The sequence below is a fragment of the Falco peregrinus genome, chromosome 6 (assembly GCF_023634155.1).
Source record: "Falco peregrinus isolate bFalPer1 chromosome 6, bFalPer1.pri, whole genome shotgun sequence".
Classification (NCBI taxonomy): Eukaryota; Metazoa; Chordata; class Aves; order Falconiformes; family Falconidae; genus Falco; species Falco peregrinus.
In genome coordinates, this window is record NC_073726.1 from 65,926,960 (window position 1) to 65,941,073 (window position 14,114).

The 14,114-nt window shown below is 43.4% G+C and overlaps 1 protein-coding gene across 1 annotated transcript in view; it reads left to right on the plus strand.

The window, feature by feature from the left end:
- The first annotated feature begins 1,017 nt into the window (after positions 1–1,017).
- The window catches only part of PTN (pleiotrophin), a 74,598-nt gene continuing 61,501 nt past the window's right edge, over positions 1,018–14,114 (plus strand). Inside the window, exon 1 of the mRNA XM_055808365.1 lies at positions 1,018–1,367. The gene's annotated coding sequence lies outside the window, so the exon portion shown is untranslated. The remainder of the gene's footprint in view (positions 1,368–14,114) is intronic.

A 14,114-nucleotide genomic window follows, 5' to 3' on the forward strand; every position in this document is an offset into this window, starting at 1 on the left:
AAAGAGTCCAGGTGGGTGCAATTGCCTACACTGGGACTAGCTGCACAGTGCTTTTCATTGTCACAGATGGTAGGTGTTAGATGATGCAATGTGTACGGTGCCAGACAAATTACTTCTTTAGCTCATTCCTCTGGAAACAGGAGAAGAATCTGAACTGGATTTCCATGCAAACCTGGAGCAGGAGCTGCAAACTGCAGCCCCAGCTGAGCCCCAAGCAGTCAATGGCCCCAGTCTTTCAACTCAAGGCAGAGACTTGCTCTGGGGATCAGGAATTACATAGAAATTGCCTGGAGTTTGGAACACGTCCACTTAGTTTTAAATTAAGCTGTGGATTGGGGAACACTCTTACTCAGTGGATGTAACGAACCTAACAAGTTGGAAAAGCCTGCTCCTAAATGAAACCCTTGATATACATCCAGAAGCGCTGGAATTCCAGGACAAAAGTTGTTCTCATGGCACTTTCAGCCCAAGATGAAATTAAAAGCTGGGTTTTTTTCTGGTTTTGGGTTGGGGTGTTGTTTTGTTGGGGTTTTTTTCTTTGTTTATTTGTTTTCCCCCCTCCCCAGCGGCACGTCCAGCCCAGCGCTGCCGTGGTCTAAGCGGCCAGCTGGAAGTCAGCGGGGCTGCAGCCCGGGCTCCCCAAACCCCGACGGCCAGGGGCTACCCGGCACCAGCTGCGGACGTGCGTGCCAAGAGAGGTAGCTGAAGCCCCGGCACCGGCCGGGGGGGTACCGTGAAGCGCCCCCTCACCCTCGGCTCCCCCCGCCAGCAGCCTGGGGTGCCGTGAGGAAGAGGAGGGGAAGTTGCCTCTGCTTAAAAGCCCGTTCCCGGCCCGCGGGCCAGCCCCGCCGCAGCGGGGGCCGCGCAACCCCGCCGGGCTCCCCCTCGGCGGCGGGACCCGGGGGGCGCACCCGCAGAGCCCCGTCCGCCGTCCGCCGGCGGTGCACCCCCGGCCCGCCCCCTCCCCACCCCGCCCCCCCCCCAGCCCCGGCGGTGGGGGCGAGGCTGCCCCGCGGGTGACCCGCCGCGCCCCCACCGCATCACACGAGGGGGCAGCGCGGCCGCTCCTCTGCCCGGCGCCCGCCTGCCTCCCTCCTCTCGCCGCCTCGCTGCAGCCCGGGCTGCGCCGAGTCAAAGCGCGGATCAGGTTCCCTGCCTCCAGTATAAAAATCTCGGCGAGGAATCTCCGGCGGGAGAGAGAGACGGGGCGCAGGCGGAGCGGGGCGTGAGGCGGCGGCCGGCCAGCCCGTCCGTGGGGAAGCGAAGGGACGCGCTGCGGCGGCGGCGGCGGCAGCAGCCGCTGCTCACCGGGGACGCCCGCGGCTCGCCCCTCTCAGCTGCGGGAGAAGAGCTTTCTGCCGCCCGAAGTAAGTCCGAGGAGCGGCGGGGTCTGCCTGAGGGATGCTGCCCCCGCGCTCGCTCCTCCGGAGGAAGGGTGGCAGCGCTTCTCCTGCCCTGCCCCGGCTCCGGGGAACCTGCCCCTGCGGCGCCCCGCAGCTCCGGCCCCACCTCGCGTCCTCTCGCCGCCCGGCGGGTGCTGTGGAGCGGTGCCGGGGGCTTGGGTGGGAGCCCGGACCCAGCGGGGTGGTGGGGGGCACTTGAGGCCCCGGAGACCCCTGCCCGAGGGGAGGGGGGGGGGGCGAGGTCTGGGGGTGCCCGGGGGCCGGGGGCAGGGGACGAGATCTGGGGGTGCCCGGGAGCCGCGGCCGGGGGCGCCGCGGACCCGCCGTGCTGTGCCGTGCTGCGGAGCGCGGCCGCGGGTGCCGGCTGCCCCGCTCGGGGTGGCGGCGGAGGGTCGGTACGGGGGAGCGTTGGAGGGCCGGGGCAGGGTGCGGGGAGAGAGGTGGCGGTGGGTGACGTGACCCAGCGGGGAAGGGAGGCAGAAACCCTCGGGCTGCTCCGTTCCGAGGGGACAAAAGGGCAGCCGAGTGACCCCGGAGCGGCAAACCCCCTGCAGGTCCCAGTTGCCCTGTGCCAGGAATGTCCCGACTGAGACTCGGGATAATGAGGTTAAATTTTACCCTCCGACCGAGCACGTTGACTGATATTTTTCTTGGGACTTTGCCTTCTTATCTGTAGTTTACTTTTGGTGGAACAACTGAATCTATCAAGTGCCAATAGATCTATTTAAAACTGCCATCGTTAGTTGGTGTCTTCCATGTCCTCTGGAGGGATAGGTTTGGAGAAAATCTCACTTAACTAGAGTGAAAACACAGTTTCCTCCTGTTGAGCTTACACATTATTCTGCAAATGTGTTATGGTCTCCAACACTGATGCTTCTAACTCCGTAGCTGCCTTCATTATCTCCTTATTAAAAGTATTTATAGGGGAAAGACAGTCTTTATTCTTCGGGAGCTCATCTGCTCCTTTGCCTGTTCCAGTTGGCTGCCGCACACCTCTCTCTTCCATACTGCAAGTAGGCTTGCCTTCGTGGTGAATGTCTACTGTCTGTTAGCTTAGTGATACGCTCTGAGGCTGGATTCCAGGATATAAACCCTAGAGACCAACTGGTTCTTGGAAGCATTGTGGAAATATTTGCAACATGCATTAAATCTTTCTCTGTGAGATAACCCTGCACCTATGCATAGCGATAGGTGTTTTAACTGGATCCTATTTGCTCTAAATGACTTACAGGAGAAGAACGCTTTACCTGTGGCTCATCAGTACTTGAACTTGCTGCCCTTTCCTTGCTTTCCCTTTGGACCTTGATTTTTTTGAGCTTTTAGTAAAGTTCAACTTTTTGGACAAGAAATAGACAGAGTGTGTAACTGCTTGTTTTAGGGAGAAGAAGGGAAGAGATGGAGGGAAAGAGAAGGGAAGTATATTGAAAAAGTTGTAAAATAGTACCTGTCTTATACATTTTTTGGACAGTGTGCTTGAGCTGATTTACAAAGCAAATCTTATGGAGTATTTCTGTTTCCTCCCTGCAAAGAAATAAGAATTTTAAAAAATGAAAAAAAAAAAACCCTAGTCTGAACTTTTGATCAAGAGAAGTAGTCTGAAGGGAAAAACAAACCTGCATATTTGTGACAAAATTTGTTAATTTGCTGTCATAATGAAAATTTGGAACTTCAGGGAGGGGGTACTTCACTGGAGAGGACGGACAAAAAAGAAAAAAAAACCACATTACTTTGGTGACTTACTACTTAGGAAGCTTTGAATGAAATTGAAGGACAGAAACTTAACTAACTTTAGCATGCTCCAGAGCAGGCTCTTGGGTGGAAAAAAGAGAAGCCAGCAGCAAATCTTTCTTTTACAAATGGTTAAGTCTTTGTTTATAGTGTAGAAGTGGCCTAAGAAAAACAGACTTTTTGCAATTATCCAGATGTCTATTACCCGTTATTTGAGATGCAGCCTGTGGCTGATACATCCTTCCCAGCAGAAGGTTGGTCTTGCTATAGTATTACAAAACATAGTTCTGTTAGCCCAGAACCATATGCCTATATTCCTCTACACTCATACTGACACTGAGGACACTTTGGAGGCTTATCTTATTCCTGACACAGCTGTACTGATGGATGTTTTGTGTAGATTCATCTTTCTGTTGCTAATGTGAATATTATTACTTAGCTGACTTCCAGCAGTCACGGCTCCAGCAAGGTACTCTGACATGTCCTATGTTTCTTCTTGATCATTCGGGGAATGGTTGTTCTTGAGTCCTCAGATAATAATTAAAAATAGTCCTTTACAGGAGCTCTGAAAATGCCCTCATTCAACTCATACTCTTTTATTTCAGTGTGCTTTTGTAGCAGGGAAGGTACGCTTTATGAAGCGTTATAGTGTAACAAGTGTTTTAGCATAGCGCTAAGGCATTAGGGATGGAGCCGGCGTTGCTCGTGAAACCTGCTCTGTTCAGGCCCCCTCATTACCTACACTCCCAACCATGGTGTTTTCTGTGGGAACTGGACTTTAACAATGTATGCTTTGCTTCGATATTTACAACCTCTTGCTGATCAGTGTATCAAAAGCATTTTCATTAGAGGATTCATTTCAGGACTTTAATTGAGGAAATCTCTTTGTTTCAAGCCTCTATAATAAACCATTCAAAATGCCGTCTTTGAACGAACTAGGTCACTGTAACGCGCGCACACAGAGGGATTCTCATCTGCTTAGGGTAGCCGGCATTCGGTCGAGCCATATCCCTGGTGAGCTTGTCCCTGATTTATCCTTCTTGGACTGGCTTGTTCACAGGGAGCTTATGCTGAAAATTCACTGCTGGAGGTCATTCTCCATTCTTGGCATCTCTGGCAGCCTTAAGCTTAAATTGCAGCCTCATTTTCTATCCAATCAATACCACTCTTATGTCGCTGAGTTTCCATGGTGCCCCCAATCTTCTGTCTACATATTGATGTCTGACAGCAGGAATAGCATTCTGTGTCGCTATATATACTTACTAAACCTGTCAAAACTATTTAGGGTCTGTCGCACTAATTTATATCCATATCCTGATATTATTTGTATCTGTTGAGCTTTGACTGATGGAACTTGCCGCACTAAGGAATCAACCTCAACAATGCACTCCAGGGATGGCTCAAGGGATGGACGTTTTGAGAAAGGGGAAAAAGACTCTCTTCTAGAGTAGCTGGGGTAGTCTAGAATCCTTTGAGCACAATAGAGTCATTTTGAAAACATCCAAGTCTCAATGGCTCCAAGTTAATGCTTTGGAAATCATTCTCCATTGTGTGGCTCTGAATGCACAGAGGGTCCTCTCCGATGGAACCGTGGAGGGGAAAATAGAAACGTGGGCATTGTCAAGTGTTCAGTGTGCATTTGAGGAGAGCTGGGGGAAATTTGAGTCAGTTGTCTTACATCAATTTCTTCAGCAGAAGCACCGTGGAAAAATGAAATTAAAGGAGTGAGCAATGCCTTCTATAAGGTGGATGTCTGTGTTTTGCTACAATAACTCACAGAGCATTGTAATTGCCGAAGAAATGATATGGTGGTGTCTCTGTGGATTGACACAACAGCAACTAAACAAGATGGGAAGAGGCGTATCTTCTGTGCGTCATTAACTTCCAAGGGACTGATACCTGTTATTTGTGCCAACAGTAATAGACGCTAAATAAAGACCAGCATATTTTATTTTATATTATTTAAATATGCTTTGCATACCATTGATCTTGTATCAAACAGAAGTGGTCATCAGCTGGAGGAGCCCTTTAATCCCACTACCTTTAACATGATCTTGATCCAGCCCATGAAATAAGAGTTGGCAGTCAGTATGGAATTTGCTGCTTAGAATTTTGTTTGCTCTGAGTTGCCATTAGAACTGATTTTGTGATGCCAAGCTCATTAATACTTTTCAGACCCTCTTCAGGCTCCTACAGTCTTTCCACTAGTGAAAATGAACTTGAATACTGAAAAGGCCCTGTTGCAGGTGGTGTTTAACATAGTGGCATTAAAATAGTTCAGTTTGTTAAGTTTTCAGCAATGGCTTACCTTATCGTTGTAGAAAGGGTCAGTGGGACTTTACCAAGCTAGTTGCTCTCTTGGTCAATATGTCTCACCTTTATTTTATTCCAAGGAATAGAATCACTGAAGCATTTGAAATATCTAGCTCTACCTCCTGCAGTGGCACCATGATGATTTATTGTTTTTTAACTTTTCTCATTTCCTTCCTTGCTTACATATGTGGGAGTGACTTTTTAAAAACTGTAGTCATCTTGCAGACTGCTTTTTAATGTTTTTCAGGCTGAAGGTTGAGAGAACACAGCTGTAGGCAGTTTCATGGGAGATGAGAAGGGGGAATGTGAGTATAATAAAGAGCTAGATATATTACTGATGCAGCCAGGTGATTTCTACCCTCTCCATCCCTCCCCTCCAAAAAGCCTCTGCCCTTCCTTGCCTTCCCAGAAGAGCAGATTCTGGTTTCAATGTGGATAACCTGGAGGTGAGGAGTAGAGCTAACTATGAGGCAAAATCCAGTTTTGTTGCATTAAGAAAAACATATAAGTATGTTAATTTGGGCCCTAGGAGCACGTTGCTTGCCAGTGCCATTGATTGCATGGCAGCTGCGACAGAGGGGTAGAGACTTTTAGAGCAGAAGAGCATTACAGGAGTTGGGGATTTTCTGATAAAAATAGTCTCTGAAGATAAATAGTGCTTGGGGCTCCAGTCCGCTGCCATTTAGTAAACTGCAAAATTCAATTTTAAACTGGACCTTTCTCCTCTGAGGCCTGCCAACACTATTTCAGAGCTCATTAAATGTTTCAGGAGAGTGATATAAAAATCTTCCTTCCTCATTAGTTTCTACAAAGGTTCAGTGTAGCTTGGACCTTATAAACATCCCCTATTTAGTTGTAGTTGATACCATCATCAAGGGCCTGTGGGGAGGGAAGAGGAAGAGGAGAAATTGTTTAATACCTCAGTCCAAATGCTTGTTTTCACACTGGTCCGCAGCTAGCTAACAGCATAAATGAAATAGAGTTTTTGCTGTCTTCATACAATATTTTTGGAGCAACTCGTTATCTGTAGAAGTTCTCCACCCAGGAGTAAAACCAGACAGAAAAGCTGGGAGGGGGAGGGAGGCTGGACATGCTCTTTTTCCTTTCAGCAAGCCCCTCTCTATGCACTGGGGCTGATGCTCTGTTGTCTTAGTGGGACTTGTCCAGCTGGCACTGGAAATGGGCAGAGCGCTAGTGATGCTGGCAACGAGATGGAGGTAGCCTATTTCTCAGGCTTGAGTACAAAGTTGATCTTGCTCTGCTGAGCTTGTAAAGGAAGATAGACTACTTTGCTGTTGTCTTCATCATTTGACTTTGTTACCTGCATCTGATTCTTGCCTTAGGCTGTCCCTAAGGATTAGAAAGGTAAAAACCGGATAATTGTTCTCTATGGGTATATAGGAAAGGAGGAATTCCCTGTGTATTGACACAAACAGTAAATACACAGATAACTGTGGAAGTCAGTGTCCCTGTCTGATTGCAAGCAATGAAAATGACTGAACTGGTTTCTCAGATTCAGTTTCATTTGCTATCAGACACAAAACCTGTTTTGTTCTTGGGTTTTGTTTCTCAGAGCCATGCAAACAATGACAGTAGTTTCATAACCAGCTAAAGATGATCCGACTATTGCATTTAAGGCTTCCTTGTTTCGACAGGATCACTAGTACAACAGATTTATTTATGTATTATTTATTTTTTTAGCTATATTTCTCACACATCATGCATCTCAAAGTGCAAAAGAGCCTTAGCAGTGCAATGCAAATGTATGCGCCCATCTGTAGCCAGCAACAGAAGGCTCACAGTCTGCAGCATCTTTGCTTCCATGACAGGAGCATCCAAAATGTGCTTAATACTGTGTGTAGGTAGTTCTAATCTCAAAAACTTTGTGTTTAAAAATAACTATTTTACAGGTGTTTTGTCTTTTTTTTTTTTTTTTACAGGTTTACAGCATGCAGGCAACAGTGGGAAGAGTGACTGGCTCAGAATGCCATTTTAATATTTCTGTGATGCTTTTCTAGGCACTTTGATAATCAGACTGTAATGGATGGATCTTTTAAGAAAGGTCTACTGTCTTTGAAAGTGATATAGAAAGGGACTTAGAAATAGCCTTGGTAGAATGATGGCACCTCTAATATGGTGCTGTCTCTGCAGTATTATGGCACTACAAGGTCACAGTTTGCTTTTGGACAATGGAACTTTTTCCATTTCCATACTGAGATCTTTATCAGCTCAGTAAGAATCATATTCTTCCTGTCAAGCAGAGATTGATACTAAACGAGGCACACATTCTCCAACCATTATTCAGGCAAAGCTGATGCTTCAGCAAGAGCTTCATCAGAATAAGGATCATAGAATTCAGCCTAAGATTTAGAAAGGGTGCCCACCCCTCTGTTTTGGTGACAAATTCTTAAAAATAAGACACAAATGGATTATAATTCTGGTAAATGGTTGTGACTCTTCCTGCACATCTTGCAGCAGAATCTCATTACTTTCATTGCAAGTGCCTTTGGAGTGAAGCACCCTTTATTAAGTTAGAGATAATAAAGAGATTGTTCTGATATTCTGCCTTAATTCTGGTAGAAAAACACTTTGTTCCTTTAGTTTGAACAATAAAAATTCTGTGCTCAAAAGTAGCCTTCCCACCCCCACTGTATTAAACAGAAATATTTTGAACTTCTTGTTCTACCTAGAGTGGTTTCTCCTGGAAACCTGGTTTTCTCTCGTAGTGGCTTAGCTTTCCTTCTGGTGCTGACGGAAGGCCCCTGAGATGCTCTGATTGCTTCTCGATAACTTGTGCCACCAGACTGCCTGGTTGTTTGCTTGGATTGCTGCCTTCCCAGAGGTCACAAAGATGTTTTTGTTTGCACAAGAGTCACTTGCTTTTATTAGAAGCCTGCCTGGGTGCAGCTGATATGCAGAGACTGAGGAGTGGAAAAAAATCTACTAGCTTTCCCTCTAAGGCCAACAGATAGGATTTTCAACAATTTTCCAAAAACACTGCAGGCTTTGATTCAGGAACTTCATGTCATTTCACTTATTAAATCTTCATATTCCTAAGCTGTCCCTTCAGCCCATGTTTCTCGTCTGATTTGTGTGTTGTCAGATGCTTTTGTTAATCTCTGTAGTTGATGTTTGCTGAAGTGATTATTTGGCAGCAGTGTGTGAGCAGGCGTGTGTGTGATGGCTGTTGGCATGGCAGTCTGTATGATACGGCATTAGCATACTTGCTCTGTGCTGCGGGCCTCTTCCTCTGCTAGGCTCACTTATGCAGCAGGGAGGCAAAACCACCCCAAACAGAAAGCCACAGGGGAGCCAGTTACAGCACGGTGATCCTCTGGCCAGTTTGACCAAAGACCTACAGAGCTCCGGGGAGCCTGAAGGCTGCTCCCATTTTCCTTGTATTACTCATAGTCATCCACCAGCAGAAGATTATTATAAAGAGCTACAGGGATTGTGGGCTGCTAAGTAGGGGTATCTACATTGAGTTGAGTTTTCAGGAATTTCCCTCTGCTTGCAAAATAGCGTGGGAAACGTGTTTATGGGGGTATAAAGAAAAAAAGGCAAGCTCCGCTCCCTTTCTGTTTGTTAGCTCAAGAACCTGTCTTTAAATGGGGCATGGAGTTTACTTTGTGTTTTGGGCTCATGAATACTGAGTGGCCATTGGGATTATAGGAGTATGTGTTTTAAGAGTTGTCAGTCTCTTCTCTCAGTCGCTTGTTATTTTGAGCTATAGTCTTTGCACATCTTGTGCACTGGAACGGCTTTGTGGGCTGCGAGTTCCCTCACTGAGAACCGTGGGGTTTACTTAACATAAATGTAGCAAGTACATGCAATACCTTTGCTTGATCAGTGGGTTGATTTAAAAGTTTAACACAGCAGTAATAAAAGTATCTGGTGGTACAGTATGTGTTCAGGTGCATGCACTTTGTAAGTGGGTGGGGATTAAATCTCTTGTGATAAGTTTTATAGCAATACATTTACCGTGGGGCCTTTGGCTTCACTTTATATTTTACTGGACATCTTTTTAAGCATGATCTGGTCTTGGTGTTTTTTGTTTTTTTGATTTTTTTTGGTTGTTTTTTTGTTTTGGGTTTTTTTGTGGGTTGTTTGTTTGTTTTGTTTTCTTTTTCTTTTGTACAAGTGAAGCTATTGGTTTTCTCTTCCACTTTCTGATGTAAACTTGTCAGTTAATAACTGTACCTTTCCAAGCACGGTGTGGGCCAGGCATAAACCCTTGTTAAAAGCTGCCCCTGCATGACTGACTGGTGCTGTGAAGGTTCTGACTTTATCCTGATGAGGGAGAAGAGGATGAGAGATTCCTGTTGGGATCAGCCCTTGGTTTTACCTCTGGATGGAGAAAACTTTGGGGGCTTAATACCTGATATGATTTTTAAAACTGTCTGGAATCAGAAATGTAGGAAAGTGGGGAGCATTTTCTCTCCCTGCCCGTAACTACCTGCAAAATTGGCCATGTTTTCCTGATGAAAAAGTCTGAGTTCAATCCCATCTGAAGGGATGGGAATGGGAAGAAAAGTGGGTGAACTTCCTGCTGTTACTCGTAATTTTGATCTAGAAGTTATATTTAGGCTCCTTTCAAAAACTTCTATAGATAATTTTAGTATTTTGCAACTGAGATAATATTTACAAACACTTCTACTTGCTCAGTGGCATAATGTGCCACATGGTCCTGGGCTTTCTTTGGCTGCCTCTCTGTGCCCAAATACAGCATTTCTGTGCTAATTTTCACGAAGAATGAGAGCTCTTGAGCATGGCTGGAGATTGAATACTGAATAGACTGATATCTACAGGGCAGTAGTCCTTTACATAAGAACCCTTCTTTCTTGTGCTAACCGCAGCTGTAGGTCGAGTGGATATAGAGACATTGTGGTTTTATAGAGGAAAAAGGTGAGACGTGTAGGTGCTTTGCCCCAACATTGTGCTTTACACACACGTCAAAACCAAGTCTCTGTTTGGAGAAACTTTCCAAACTGTAGGGATATGTAGCAAAAATGTGTTAACCTAATTTTAGAGTGTCAAATTGCTCAATACTTACTATAAATGACAAGTTCACATCTTTCTGTATTGACACTTCCAGCATGTACAGTAAAGCTCTAATTCTAGTTGGGATTTTACCAACTGAAATTTCTCAAGTGATTGTAGGTGGGAATTTCTTGTCTTATTTAAACAGAGAATTCTGCAGCAAACAAAATACGCAAATCAGGACAAGGCTGTGAAGTGTAAATTATCTGTCTAAGTCAAGAAAAACTGAGGTTGAAATATTTCACATAAGGCTTATCAAAATGGAAATTTTTGAGTCACTGAATTAAAGATTTCTGTTCCAGGCCAGTGAAATTCTAGTGTGTATCTAAACACTTGCGGCACTTAATGGGTGTTGAAGGAATGAAAACAAGAACTTGAGCCTACATATGAGACAGATACATTGGCTACAGTAGGCTCTTCATGATGCCCTATGATGTCCAGCTGATGCTGTTCATTGTGGCATTTTTATGACCACAATGTCTCACAAAAAGGGTGGAATAGTATGCAGCGATGGGGAATGAGGAGCATTTTCTCAAATTTATGCTTTCCTTATCAGTTTAAATTTTTTTTTCCAAAGTAAGCCTTTGAAAATCGGAATATAATTTGCATGTACAATTTTAATTGTACATATAATTGTAATAATTGCAAACATTGTCAACAATGTACTAATTGTAAATTATTTGCATTTCAAAGTTATTTTTTTACAAAATAATTGTAAACAATTGTAGTAATTTATAGTTGTTATTTACAATTATTATGACTATAATTATAGGGTTTAATAAAAGGCTTGTGCATGTTCTTTTCAATTGCTCCACAGGACATGTTGTTTGGGATTTAAAAAAAATAATATTTATATATAATCATAGCTTCTGTTGCAAAAGACATTTTAGCCTTTGTTCAGTGTTAAATAGACCCCTAGCCTAGAATAAGTATAGTTTTCACTCCTGATGCAGTGTGATTTGTGTGAAAGGGATTTTTTTTTTTTTTTAAAAATCTCATTTATATCTGTTTTCTATTCCTTCATATTAAAAACAGTGTTCCAAGCTTAAAAACTTTTTGGAGTGGCTGAACTTCCAAGCTGCAGCAGCTGATTCCAGGTGAGCTGCCCACTTTGAGCAGCCTCAGCCATTTCTCTAGTTTCCTTGCTGGGATTCCTGTCTTGCAAAGCTAAACCGTTGAAGGCTGCTGCCGCTTCTGTAGCGGGAACTGTATCGGGCTGTGAAATGGGTCTGGATTTTTCTAAGACATGGATCGTGCCCTGTGAGTAGCAGTCCAATTGTACAAGATATGCAAGTGGATAGCAGAACATGGGTTGAGTTCTGTAAAACCAGTTATGTGAACTGCTTAAAACTTTGCAGGTAATGCTCATCTTCCTTAGCTTTAAATGTGCATTTTTCCCTGAACAGATAAACCATGCCCAAGCTGTTTTGGTTTTGAAGATATAGAACTTTTGAAGAAGTTTGCCATAACTGAATAGCTGAGGTTTCCTTAATTTTGAATTCCTATGTCTCTAATGTCCTTATTTTCATAACCCCAACTTCTCTTTGTTTTAATATTTCTTCTATTTAAATTGTGTAGTAGGTCACCTTTCATAAATATTGCACATCTGCTCTTTTTTTTTTTTTCAGTGGCCTTTACAGCTGCCCCACACCTTATTCTAAATCAGCAAAATATTTCAGCTTATTTGTTTCTGAGTGTGCTCACAATTCATGCCCTTGTTTTAGTGAGCACATTTAGTTGAAATCTAACTTGGAATTCTGTAACTGCATTATAATTTCCAGAGTCAAACTTTTTTTTTTATTACAGTTTTAAAATTTTAGAAGTGCTATTCTAAAGTTTTGTCTAGTCTGAAATTACTATTCTGCTAAGAACAGGGATATGACATCTTTTGTCTCCAGAACTTTTTTGATGTCCAGAAGTTATTTCAGTAATCATTGACATATAGTGGTATGTAAGTATATATTTCTTCCATTAGACTTTAATGTGTCTGTGGTGAATTTTATCTGATATTTGTGTTGTCCGGTTGTCTGGGCAGTGGCAAGGACAGGGACCTCCATACTGTTGACTAGTACCATTTTATATGGACAGAACTTTGTTGCTGCCTTTTTCATACTTTGTTTCAAGTGCTTCATAAATGCACTCCACAACATTGATCCTAGGCTGGACTTGGGGTGCTACAACTCCACCTCCCATACGGAGAACTAATTATTGTTCTTACCCTGGGATTCTTAGTTCCTTGACTAACATCTAAAGAGTGACGGGACCTGACCTCTTATCCCAAGATTACGAAGCTCTCCTAATAGCTTTTTTCAATGTCTTTGGAAATCCAAACAATTTACATCTAGTGGAAAATACCCAGGATAAGTTTTTAAAGGCTTCTTGTAGATTAGTGAGGCATGATTTATCATTGTGAAAAATGTACTGGGTTAGACGTTTCTAGTTTGTGGGTCTTCTATTTCAGGCTAGATGGTTTACCCTTGCCTCTAACTGATTTTTCTCAGCTCTGGAAATGCAGTTTAGTGCAATTGAATTTCTTGAGTTGTCCCTTTTTTTTTAAAAAAAAAAAAATTATTTCCCCTAACTCTGTCTGGCAGTTCTGCCTTAGGTTCTTTACTTGTATAACCGTAGGGCATTCATCTCTCTTCCCTACTTTAAAGGGAAAACTGAAGAAAAGGAGCCATTTAACTTCTGTGCAATCTTTTTCTGCCCTCATTGACTTGCTTGTGCCAGGGTAGTCTTCAGTATAGTCTGCAAGACCCACTGGCTCTTCTGGAGTGCCTGTTTCCAGTGTGCTTAATGAATGCCTTATTACTTGTCTCTGTGTATTTTTCTCTTTGTTCCTCAACCTTGCTTTTGGATCTTTTAATCTCTATTTTACATCTCACCTGCCAAAGTTGTTTTCTCCTATTAATTTCACTTGGGCTGGATTTCCATTTGCTTTCTCTTAAGTATGTTCTGTGAGTGAACAAGTCCTTAAAATATATTTGAGAAGTTGGGTTGGGTTTTTTTTTTTTATTATTATTTTTTTTCTGAGTGGCCAGGAGTATCATCAGTGATTGCACTTTGGCATCGTTTCAGAATATCTGTGCTCATTCCTTGCATACCTTATTAAGGAAATGTTCCAGGGAACAGAAAGAAGTGACTCCCAATACTGTGCTTAAAGAAGCCTGATTCTTTTAGGACTTTTAACAGCATCCCAGTTGTAGCATCCACCATAATCATGTAGTAACTTTGGGGTGAAGATTTTGAAGAATTGTGAGAGAATTCTGTATTTATATCCTATGGAAATGTATCCCAACTGTTGCAATTCTCCCTTTGGAAAATAGTCTAAAAACATAGCCCTGTCTAATTCCTGAATTAATTCTTTTCTGTTATTTGAGACTAACTCATTGCAGCTTTTCCTTCTGCAAGCTTCAAACCAGCTGCCACCACATGAATTGATTACATTGACAAGAAATAATTTATAAAAATGACTGCATTTTCACAATTCTAGAAAATGGCAATGTTGTCATCATTTGATCACCTAGTATTTTACATCAATCATTTCTGGTCTGAATTGGATCCTCAAGACTGTAGCTCAGAATCTGTAGTTATAAACACTCCCCTAATGTGCCTCCCTGTGAGGAAACA